At 28.8% G+C, this 12,190-nt stretch overlaps 1 long non-coding RNA gene across 9 annotated transcripts in view; it reads right to left on the bottom strand.

Moving 5' to 3' along the window:
- The window catches only part of LOC145278061 (uncharacterized), a 797,888-nt gene that overhangs the window by 203,606 nt on the left and 582,092 nt on the right, over positions 1–12,190 (bottom strand). For all 9 annotated transcript variants that reach the window (XR_013868289.1, XR_013868283.1, XR_013868286.1 and 6 more), the window contains one exon: positions 3,288–3,430. This is a non-coding gene — a long non-coding RNA (uncharacterized LOC145278061). The remainder of the gene's footprint in view (positions 1–3,287; positions 3,431–12,190) is intronic.

Here is a 12,190-nt window from a genome sequence, read left to right as displayed (position 1 = left end):
TTCTTTACTAATAACCAATAAATATTTCTTTATTAAATAACGCATTATTGAAATGAAAACTGTACATTTTAACTTGCCGACATATTTTTACAACTTTCTGCACGTGTCCAAATTGAAATCATTTTAAAAGTCGTTTTATATTAAATCTCTCCTGCCTATCTTTCGAAAGCTACATCCGTAGAAGAAGCGGTTGGGGCGATAAATATTTTGGTTTCGATTCTAGCTGATAGCACCCATGTCATTTTTTAACTTTTTAAAATTACTACTTTATATTAGTTCCAATATAATATCGAATAGAAAATTGACTCTGTAATCATAAATATGTGATGTGTAGGAATTAAAATATATTTAAGCGTAGTTTAGGACTCGACAAGGCCGAGCTCGCCCCACTAATTAACTAATTAAAACTAGTAAACTAATTAAAACTAATTAAAACTAAAAATAATTATTAATAAAAAATCTGATTGATTTAAATCAATTCTTTTTAGCTAAGGTTTAGGTTAAAAGGAATTTGCCAAAAAATTTGTTTTAAATTTCTCGTTATTTGTTTTATTTTATTCTTTATTCGTGTTATTTATAATAAAAATTTTCAACTTTCCACGGGTACTACTACTACTACTACTACTACTACAACTAAAATAATAATAATAATAATAATAATAATAATAATAATAATAGCTGCAGCAGTTTAACGACAGCAAGTTATTCAAAACAAACCAGTCAAGGCTCTTTAGAAATCTGGAAGGAGTTGAAACCAAAATAGTGGCTGCTAACCCTAAGGAAGCTACAAAATGTTGGTCAATTACATGGCCAAGAGAGACATTCCACAAGGTTAGTGCTGACTGAGTCGCTAAAGTAAGTGAAAGAGACAAACAATAGTATATCCACATTTCTGTTCAATATTTAAGAAAACAAATGAAATTCATGCTTAAGTGGAAAGGACTTGAATCTGATGAAATTCATGGGTATTGGTTTCGATCTTTCATAGGAATCTATGAGAGGCTTGATGTTTCTCTGGATAATCGTGTCAGATTGTGCCAGATACCAGAATGGCTTGTAATCTGAAGAACTATTTTAATAATGAAAGATCCTGCTAAAGGGCAAGATGTTGAAAATTATTGACTAATTGCTTGCACTTGCTTTGGAAGACACTGATAGGGATAATCAGTTCAGAGGTATATGACCATCTCGGAGGAAATGGTTCAATATCAGTGGAACAAAAAGGCGGAAGGGACAAGTGTTTAAGAATAAAAGATCAACTATCGATTGATAAATGTATTTGAAAGAATTGGCAAAAGAGAAAAACAAACTTGAATGTACCTTGGATACATTACAAGAAAGTTTATAGTGCCGACTTCGTTGATACTCAGAACGTTAAAAATGGTAAGGGTGGCTAAAAATATAATTGAGTCCTTAGGGAAAAGTATGAGCAGTTGGAAAACAAACTTTTTTCAGATAGGAAACTATTAGGTACTGTTAATATCAAATGCGATATCTTCCGAGGAGATTCTTTTTCGCTACTTTTATTCATAATAGCACTCATACCATTGACACATGTACTAAGAGAGACAAAGGTGAGCTACCAACTTGAGAAGATCGGACTAAAGATCATTCTCGTTATTAATCGACGATCTGAAATTGTTTTGAAAAACAGAAAAGGAAATTGACTTTTTGGTTCAAATTGTACAGCAGAAGAGTAGAGATATAGATATCAAGTTTGGAATTTCCAAATGTGGAGTAATTACTCATAAACGAGGGAAGAGCGTAGCTATGAAAGGCATCATTTTGCCAAATGGTAAAAGATTGATACGATGCTTTGCGATATGCGACTGGAGACTGCTTGTGAATTTCATACTCCAATACAACGTCCTCCTTTGTAGGAAGCCGTTTAAGCCCGCATAGAATTAGTGCTGCTTCCATTTTTTTCTATTCCTTGTATTTGTCACTTTTGCGACAGAGTCTACAACGTGTTGGGTTCCTGCACATAAACACGTGTGTTGACTTGCGCTACGTTACACTTTAATGCATAGGAATCTACTTCTCGAATACGCACATTACTGCCAGGTAGTATGAATTTGGACATTATGAGTACTTATCATTCAATGAGCATACCTGCTTGTACCTGTAGTGGCATTCACCCGGGATGGATAGAGCCGACTCCGATGGTGGTAGTCGTATCTCGCGTCAAAACTATCCATCCTCGTGGATCGGCAGGAAAGTCGACGGCATGATCCAGCTATTCACGGTTCCAGCGATGGACACGAAAAATCGAGAGGATCTAACCCAATCTCCATATCTACTTTACCTGTCACGACCCACGTCTTAAGTTGGCTGTCTTGGCGCTTGTTTAAACAACTGTTTGCATTAGGCGCCACCAATTGACAGACGATCTCATCCCCCGGCTGGCGCAGCATGTGATTGAACCACCAGAGTCTCTTTTTCAACAGAGCTTCTTTCAGGTCAAGGAGGTTACATCTAGCGCGTATGGTCGAGTTAGGGATCCGGTCGAAGTGTCAAACGCACAGAATACGGTGGAAGCAGTAGTGATTGAAAGCTTCAAGTTTATCAAGATCCTCACCGCGCAGTGGTCAGGTTTCACATTCATAGAGAAGAATTGTTCTGACCATGGTCTCGTAGAGCAGCAGCTTTGTGGAATGTCTTATCTCCTGGCGAGACCACAGTCATTATTGAAGACGGACGAAGGCTGTTTTAACCAGGTTGCTATGGGTGATGATTTCGTCTTTCGCTTAACCGTTGGCTGTAAAATTAGCGCAAAAGTATTTGAAGTTTTTGACCTCTTCCACAGCTTCACCATCAAGGGTTACAGCCATTCTGTTAGGTGGGGGGACGTTACCAAAAAATGTTTTCATCTTAAACGCATAATTCCCATTCCAACCATTTTCGCCGCGGGACTGACCTCGTAGAGTGCGTGCTGGCCGTCCGTTTAGGACTCGCTCAGGATCACAACGTCGTCGGCAAAATCGAGATCGGTGATGGAACAGTCGTGGCCTACTCTAGCACGAGCGAAGCCAGCCAAGCTTTTCTCTGGGATCCAGTCGATGATGTAGTTGAACAGGATGGGGGAGAGCATACATCCTTGGCGGACGCCCGTTTGGATGACGATGAGGTTAAGAAGATTGGGCAAGAAGCAATCGTGGCGCATTATGTCCCAGATGCTTCGACGATCCACCGAGTTCAATAAGCATACACTTTTGAATGTATCGTCCAAAAGGAAATGGATTTTAGAAAAATATTTTACGATTAAATTAAAATATTTGGGTACTTACAGATATCGATAGGATCGTGCGTGTCGTAGCTCGTTAGGATATGACATAGGTTCTGTTGTCATAGTATCTGGGTTGAGTGAGTCCTTGTCTGTTTTTTACAGTGTATCATTCTTCAGCAGACACTTGTAAAATCCTTCGTTGCTCTGTTATAAAAGAAAAACAAAAACAAATCTAATTTATACAACTCACTATGTCTGCATGTATGTCTATCTATATATTTTCAAATTTATCGAAATAAAAGTCACAGGGCGGCGTTAAGGGCTTCAAATGATTGGATTATTTTATGGGCTGTTCATTTATAGGTCTTTAGCCGGTTAAAATAATTTAAAGGGGCCCAAAAGGGATCAAAATGTTAAAAATCGTTGTACATTCATCTTAGGTTATTTTACTTAGTTTTTATGCGTGTCACGTTGGTACAGTGGTAACGTCACCAGATTAAAATGCTACGGTTTTGCTTTCGGTTTCGATTCTAACTGATGGTACCCAAATACTTTTTTACTTTTGAAATCACGACTCTAGAATAATATATACGAAATCTGGAGAAATTAAAATATCATATTTAAGCGTATTTTATGACCGGGCAAAGCCGGGCACCGCCCGCCTTCCGAAAGTATAGTATATATATGTTTTTTTTTAAGCTTGCAGTAAAAATAAAGTTTGTTTTTAAATAATTCATGTGCATTTATTAAAACGTTTTGCTTTCACCTATAGACTATTTGAACGATTTCATGAATCCGTTAATTGTTTTTCATTTTTAAAGAAAGAATTTTTTTGTTATCTTAGTTTTGTAAATATCGCTTTATAATTTGCACACCTTTTTGAAACGCCTGTCATGTTCGCTAGTGGTTAATTCATAAAATATGCTACTACTACTACTACTACTACTACTACTACTACTAATACTAATGCTGCAATTTGGGGTGATATTACAATGCACAGATATACGAAACAGTTATCCAAAAACAAATACATAAAAAAAATAAATGTTATCAAAGGCAAAGCAAGTTACTTTTCTACAAAACTGGACAAAGTCTTAGTGTTTTTATTTAATGTAAAATGCTTATTCGGTTCGAAAAACAAGTAACCTTAAGCACTACCGGAGAACAATAACAAATGGCCGCGATATCTCTTTATATCTTTCTGAATAATCACTACAAAATAAGAAATAAAACAAAATGGCGGTAGACACCCACCCAATACATGTCACGGTCACATGTATTGGGTGGTTTACTATCCCCATTTTGTTTTATTTCTTGTTTTGAAGTCTTTTTCGAGACTTCAATGACATCACGACCATTTGTTCTTGTTCTCCGGTAGTGCTGAATATTACTTGTTTCTTTTTTTAACCGAATAAACATTTTACATTAAATAAAAACACTAAAAACTCGTCCGGTTAGGTAGAAAAGTAACTTGTCTTGTCTTTGATCAAATATATTTGTTATATATTTGTTTTTAACAACTGTTTGGTACTTGTGTGGATTGTAAAAAAAAACAAAAACAATTTTTCAACTAATTTCAACTGTTTCTTAAATGCTGAGATGATGATTGATTATTCGTATTATTTAGGTTCTTTGGACGGTGTCAGGCAAACTCCAACTTCCGTATAATCGACGAAATGTAGCATCCCTGTGCCCGTTTTACAAATTCTTTAATGGTAAGTTCTCGGACGACAATAAAAAAATACAACTGCATATTACTTGGGACTTCCTCCCAGTCATGGCTGATTGTAACTGAATTTAATAAAAGGGTTTCCTTCAAAATTACGTGCTTTTAAAAGTTTTTAATTTAAAAATGATAATAAAAAACTTAAAAATGGACTTATTTTCACGTAAACAAATAATCAATTCAAAAGGAAAATAATAAACTTACGAAAAATAGAAATAATCAACGTCAAAATTGGAAATAATCAACTTCAAAATAAGAAATAATCGACTTATAAATAAGAAATAATCAACTAAAAATGAGAAATAATCGACTTAAAAATTAAAAATAATCGACTTCAAAAAAGACATAATAAACTTCAAAATTAGAAATAATAAACTTCAAAATTAGAAATAATCGACTTAAAAATTGAAAATAATCGACTTAAAAATGAGAAAAATTGACTTTAAATGAGAAATAATCAACTTAAAAATTAGAAATAATCGACTAAAAAATTAGAAATAATCGACTCCAAAATTAGAAATAATCGACGTCAAAATGAGAAATAATTGACTTCAAAATGAAAAATATTTGACTTAAAAATGAGAAATATTTGACTTAAAAATGAAAAATATTTGACTTAAAAATGAGAAATAATTGACTTAAAAATGAGAAATAATTGACTTCAAAATGAAAAATATTTGACTTCAAAATGAAAAATATTTGACTTCAAAATGAAAAATATTTGACTTAAAAATGAGAATATTTGACTTAAAAATGAAAAATAGTTGACTTAAAAATGAGAAATAATTGACTTCAAAATGAAAAATATTTGACTTAAAAAATGAAAAATATTTGACTTAAAAATGAGATATAATTGAATAAAATGAGACATAATTGACTTAAATAACATACTTAAAAAGAAGAAATAACTGACTTCAAAATAAAAAATAACTGACTTAAAAATGAGAAATAATTGACTTCAAAATAAGAAATAACGGACTTCCAAATGAGTAAAATTGACTGTAACATGAAAAATAATTGACTTCTAAATAAGAAATCACTGACTTCAAAATGATAAATATCTGTCTTAAAAATGAGATATGATTGACTTAAAATATGAAAAAATGAATTTCAAAATGAAAAATAACTGACTTCAAGATGAGAAATAATCAATTGACAAGGGGAGAAATGATTGACTTCAAAATGAAAAGTAATTGTCTCCAAAATGAAAAAAATATTTGACTTAAAAATGAGAAATAATTGAATAAAATGAGAAATAATTGACTTAAATAAGAGACTTAAAAAGAAGAAATAATTGACTTCAAAATAAAAAATTACTGACTTAAAAATGAGAAATTGTAGACTTAAAAATGAGAAATAATAGACTTCAAATTAAAAAAAAACTGACTTAAAAATGAAAAATAATTGACTTCAAAATGATAATTAATTTGAATTCCAAATTAAAAATAATTGACTTCAAAATAAAAAAATAATTTACTTCAAAATAAGAACTTAATTGACTTCAAAATGGGAAATAATTGACCTCAAAATAAGAAATAACTGACTTTAAAAGAAGAAACAAATTACTTCATACTAAAAACCTGAAAATGAGAAATAATTGAATTCAAAATGAGAAATAATTGAATTCAAAATGAGAAATAATTGACCTATAAATACGAAATAACTAAAAACCTGAAAATTAGAAATAACTGACTTCAAAATAAGAAATAACTGACCTCGAAATTAAAAGTAACTGACTTCAAAATAATAAATTATTGACTTCAAAATGAGAAATAATTGAATTCAAAATAAGAAATAATGTAATTCACAATTAGAAATAATTGACTTAAAAATAAGAAATAGCTTACATCAAAAGAAGAAATAAATGACTTCAAAATTAAAAATAATAGACTTTATAATGATAAATAATTGATTTAAAAATGAGAAATTACAGATTTTAATATGAAAAATAATTGACTTAAAAATGAGAAAGAATTGAATTCAAAATACGAATGAATTGAATACAAAATAAGAAATAACTGACTTCAAAATGATAAATACTACACTTCAAAATTAGAAATAATCAACGTAATTATTTAGTTGATAATTTATAATTTTTAAGTTGATTATTTCTAATTTTAAATGTCGATGTCAATTATTTCTTTTTTGTAAGTCAATTTTTTCATAATGAAATTTATTATTTCTAATTCTGTGAGTTGATTTATATATATATATATATATATATATATATGTATATATATATATACCAAATAATCAACTCACAATATTATAAATAATCAATTTCAAAATAAAAAAAATACTTCAAAATTAGAAATACTTGACATCGACATAAAAATAAGTAATCCAAAATTAGTAATAAATTAAAAATTAAAAATAATCAACTGAAAAATGGAAATTATACACTTAATAATTAGAAATAATCAACTTATTGATTAGAAATAATCAGTTTCAAAACGAAAAATAACTGACTCCAAAATTAGTTATAACTTCAAAAATAGAAATAATCAACTTTAAAATATAAAAAAATTAATTTCAAAATGAAAAAAATTGACTTCAAAATTAGACATAATCAATTTCAAAGTGAGAAGTTCAACTTCAAAATGAAAAATAATTGAATTCCAAATAAGAAATAATTGTACTTCTAAATGAGAAAAATTTACTTCAAAATGAAAAATAATTGACTTCTTAATAAGAAATTACTGACTACAAAACGATAAATATCTATCTTAATAATAAGATATGATTGACTTAAAATATGAAAAAATGAATTTCACAATGAAAAATAACTGACTTCAAGATAAGAAATAATCAATTTCAAAGTGAGAAATGATTGTCTCCAAAATGAAAAATAATTGACTTCAAAATGAAAAATAACTGACTTCAAAATGAGAAATTATTGACTTCAAAATGAGAAATAATTGACTTCAAAATGAGAAATAATTGTGTTCGAAATGTGAAATTATTGAATTCAAAATGAAAAATAATTGATTAAAAAATAAGAAATAAATGACTTCAAAATGAGAAATGATTTACTTATATATATATATATATATATATATATATATATAAAGAATTGTACTCTTAACTATATAAAGAATTTAAAATTTATTTAAAAATCTTCGTTTTGAAGTTGTTTATTCTTATTTTAAATTTAATGTTTTTATGTTTTTGAAATTTTCTTAATTTGAACTTTGATTTTCTATTTAGAAGTTTATTGCTCTATTTGTGAGTTTATTAATTCTCATTTTGGTATTGGTTAATCTATGCTGGAGTTGATGATTTCTCATTTTGAAGATGTTTACTAATTTTAAATTCATTGTCCCATTGTGAAGTTGATTGTTTTATTTTGGACTTTATTATTTTTAGGCACTAAAATAAACCCATTTTGCAGTTAGTTATTATCATTTTGAAGGTGATTATTATCATTTTTAAGTTTATTATTATCATTTTGATGTTGATTATTATCATTTTGAAGTTGAGTATTATCATTTTGAAGGTGATTATTTTCATTTGGAAGTTGATTATTACAATTTTGAAGTTGATTATTTTCATTTGGAAGTTTGTTATTATCATTTTGAAGTTGATTATTATAATTTGTAAGTTGACTATTGTCATTTTGAAGTTGATTATTTTAATTTGGAAGTTTGTTGGAAACTTATAGAGTTCGATAAAAATATGGCCGAGTTTCATAAGAAATGTTGTGAAAATAATTATTACATAAGAGAGACTGGTCCAATAACAAAAAATCGATAAGTATCTACATGACAATATATATATAATTATATATAAATATATATATATATATATATATATATATATATATATAGATAGATAGATAGATAGATAGGTAGGTAGATAGATTGATAGATAGATAGTCATCCACTTATATTACTTTTTCGTTGTATCACAACTCATCAGTGCGACTAGACTAGCAAATTTCCCTTGCACTTATATGAAATCATTTATAAGTTAACATATCCCATGCACTGTAATTCGTTAAAACTAGTGATGGGACGATCCCAATAATTTTCTCCAATTCCAACTGAAAAAACATATAATATATGAAAATATCTCTACAAACATGCAAAATGAATATGAGATAATATATATGTTTTAACTTGATTGGTACTTTAAATATAAGTACTTCTTTATCATCTTTTTATTGATACCAACCAGAGAACATTAAGATTTAAATAAACCAAACAAAAAATTAACACTTAAAAGAATTGATTTGGCATCGAACAATTTGTGTCTATTTTCCTATTTCGATACACAAAGCATTCCGATTTTTCTTATTTTTCATTCCAGATTCATCGTCCCAACACTAGCTGAAACATCCTATTTCGTGAGAAATGATAAAAGATCAAACACTAAATTATATTGAATTTTTATAGTTAAAAATCTGTTAGCGTCTCATATCATCAATATTTGCAACAGAGAGATGAAAATTTCAGGTCGTAAATGCATAAGACATATGACACAATGAAACTTAATTACCAAGGGAAAAGGATAAAAGGAAATTATGCATCTACTATATTAACAAGAGACATTTTTCTTGATTTTGTCATAGACCAGTTTTGTTTTATTATACAAAAATAAGATGCAATTCTTTTGGCGAATTGATTAAATTATGATTAGATTTAATTAGAAACAGAATATACTATGACCAGATCGGAATTATTTGTACAAACACAGTCTTAAAAAAGAGAATACATTCCTTTATTTGGCTAGAATTGATATATATATATATATATATATATATATATATATATATATATATATATAAAGCTAAATGTGTGTGTGTGTGTGTGTATGTATGTCTGGTCACGAATAGGCTCCTATATGGTTGACTATTTTAAAAAACTGATCACATATAATGATAGAAGATGTATCGAGACACAGGAATGGGTATGTTTGATCTGGCAGAACGGTGTTTCATTAAAATTGTGGGGTCTGCGTTCGCACCTGGTCCACAACGCATGGAAATAAAAAATTAAAAAAAAACGTTTACAAGTGTTTTTGATATAAATATACATAAGAATACTTTGATAAGTATGTTTTAACTAAAATAGGGATGGTATAATAAAATTGTGAGGTCTGCGTTCGCGCCTGGCCTCCATTGAATGGAAATAGGCACAAAGTTTAATAAAGACTTTTCATATCTATCTGCGTAAGTATACTTTTATAATTATGTTTCAGTTTGAAAAATATGGTATAATAAAATTATGGGGCATTCGTTCGCAACTGACCTCCATAGAATGGAAATATCTCACAAAGTTTAACAAGGTTTTTTTAATATAGATCCACAGAATATTGTGATTAGTGTTTCAGTATGAACAGGTATGGTATAATAAATTATGGGGTTTATCTATCTTATTTTTACTTTTATCATATTTTGCTTTGGTTTTGATACCCCCAAATTAACAGCTATCTCTTTACAACCCTTCCTTTTCATAACCTATCTTACTTTCATAAATAGGAGTCCATTTTCTGTAGGCTGCTTTTGAACCCAGTCAACGACGGGTACTTTTGCTAGTATATATATATTTATATATACATAAATTCTAGCAAAAGGAAAATGTTATCAAATGTGTTTAAAGAATATGGTGAACTGATAATGAATTCATGTATAACTATATGTATTTTATTTTGTCTTATATATGTATATTATATTATATATTATATATATATTGTATATATATATAAATTGTATATATATATGCATGTGTATATATAGATATATCTATCTATCTCTCTTTATATGTAGTTATATATTTTTATATAGATATACATTGTATATATATATATATATATATATATATATATATATATATATATATATGGTCTGTTTATTATACAAACATCGTTGGTTACATATGTGTATACATGTTCAGTGGAGTCCAAATTCATGGACAACATTTCATAAAAAGATGTATGCCATATGTAACTAATAATGTTTATATAATAAACAGACTATACACAAGCTCTGTCGTGCAGTGGCCACTCTTTAATAATCACGCGAGTTTCATTAGATTTACATCTAGAAACCAATCGATCCAATCATTATATATATATATATATATATATATATATATATATGTGTGTGTGTGTGTGTGTGTGTGTGTGTGAGTGTGTGTATGTGCGTGTGTGTGTGTGTGTGTTTGAAATTGAATTTAAACTCCGTAGATTAGAATTTACAACAAAGATATTATTCGCCAAGGAACACAAGTTTAAAACTTAATATTTTTCCTTATTTCAGGACGTTTCAAAGAATGGCTCTCATCTTCAGAGGAAATTTAGTTAGCAAAATAATATTCATAGGCAGGCTACAAATTTTGCTGTTTAGCACATCAATTAAAAACTTACAAATTATGAAAGACGTTATGTCGATGATAATGCAGAAATGCATAGGTTAAAACGATTTTCAAAAGGAAGTTCGAACTAGTTGAAGAAAAAGTTGAAAAATGTGGTACAACCCAAAGAAAATTTTAATTAGTCATATGTATAGATGCAGACGAAATAGTTCAATTGGTATTTTAATAATTCAAAGCTCTTTAAAGGTAAATTCCAAATGCGAAGATGGTATTTTAAAATTGCGGTAAAAGATTTTTGTACTGGAAAATATAAAATGAAAAAGGTATTAATTGCCTCCCGACGAGAAAGAAGAAAAATGGCCATCTCTTATTACTCTGGGAAAAAAACATCATGGATGTTACCTTTAATTTGGAGTTGGTTTCAAATGTTACGAATTACTCTACTCCTTCCAATTTTCTCCTTGGGTTATTATTTGTCCGACCTGGTAGAAATTTCCCATAAATAATTGAACTCCTTTTCACGTTCGATTGCCTAGGTTGTATGATATCATTTATTTGTGCCTTTTAAATGTTTTTGCTAAATAATTTTTCAATATATGTTCTGACGAGCAAAATATATGTTTATTCATAGCTGATAATTTTGCTAATTGCATTTTATTTCCTCTGATGATGTGAGCCATTATTGAAAATCCATGGATTAAGGAAATAAATATAATTCTTTTCCATATATTCCTTGTTTCACACAATAAATTCTTAATTTGAATATATCTTTATGCATATTTTAATCTAAATAATTTAATTTTAATTCTTACATTTATATTTTGCTCTATATTTATATATTGAGCTTTATTTTTTTGGCTGGGACCGTCTTGATATTATTATCTCACCATAATCTTTAATAAGACATTAACTCATTTAATCGTC

This window comes from Euprymna scolopes, chromosome 6 (assembly GCF_053919585.1).
Source record: "Euprymna scolopes isolate OS-2025 chromosome 6, ASM5391958v1, whole genome shotgun sequence".
Taxonomy (NCBI): domain Eukaryota; kingdom Metazoa; phylum Mollusca; class Cephalopoda; order Sepiida; family Sepiolidae; genus Euprymna; species Euprymna scolopes.
This window is presented reverse-complemented; position numbering and strand designations above follow the sequence as displayed.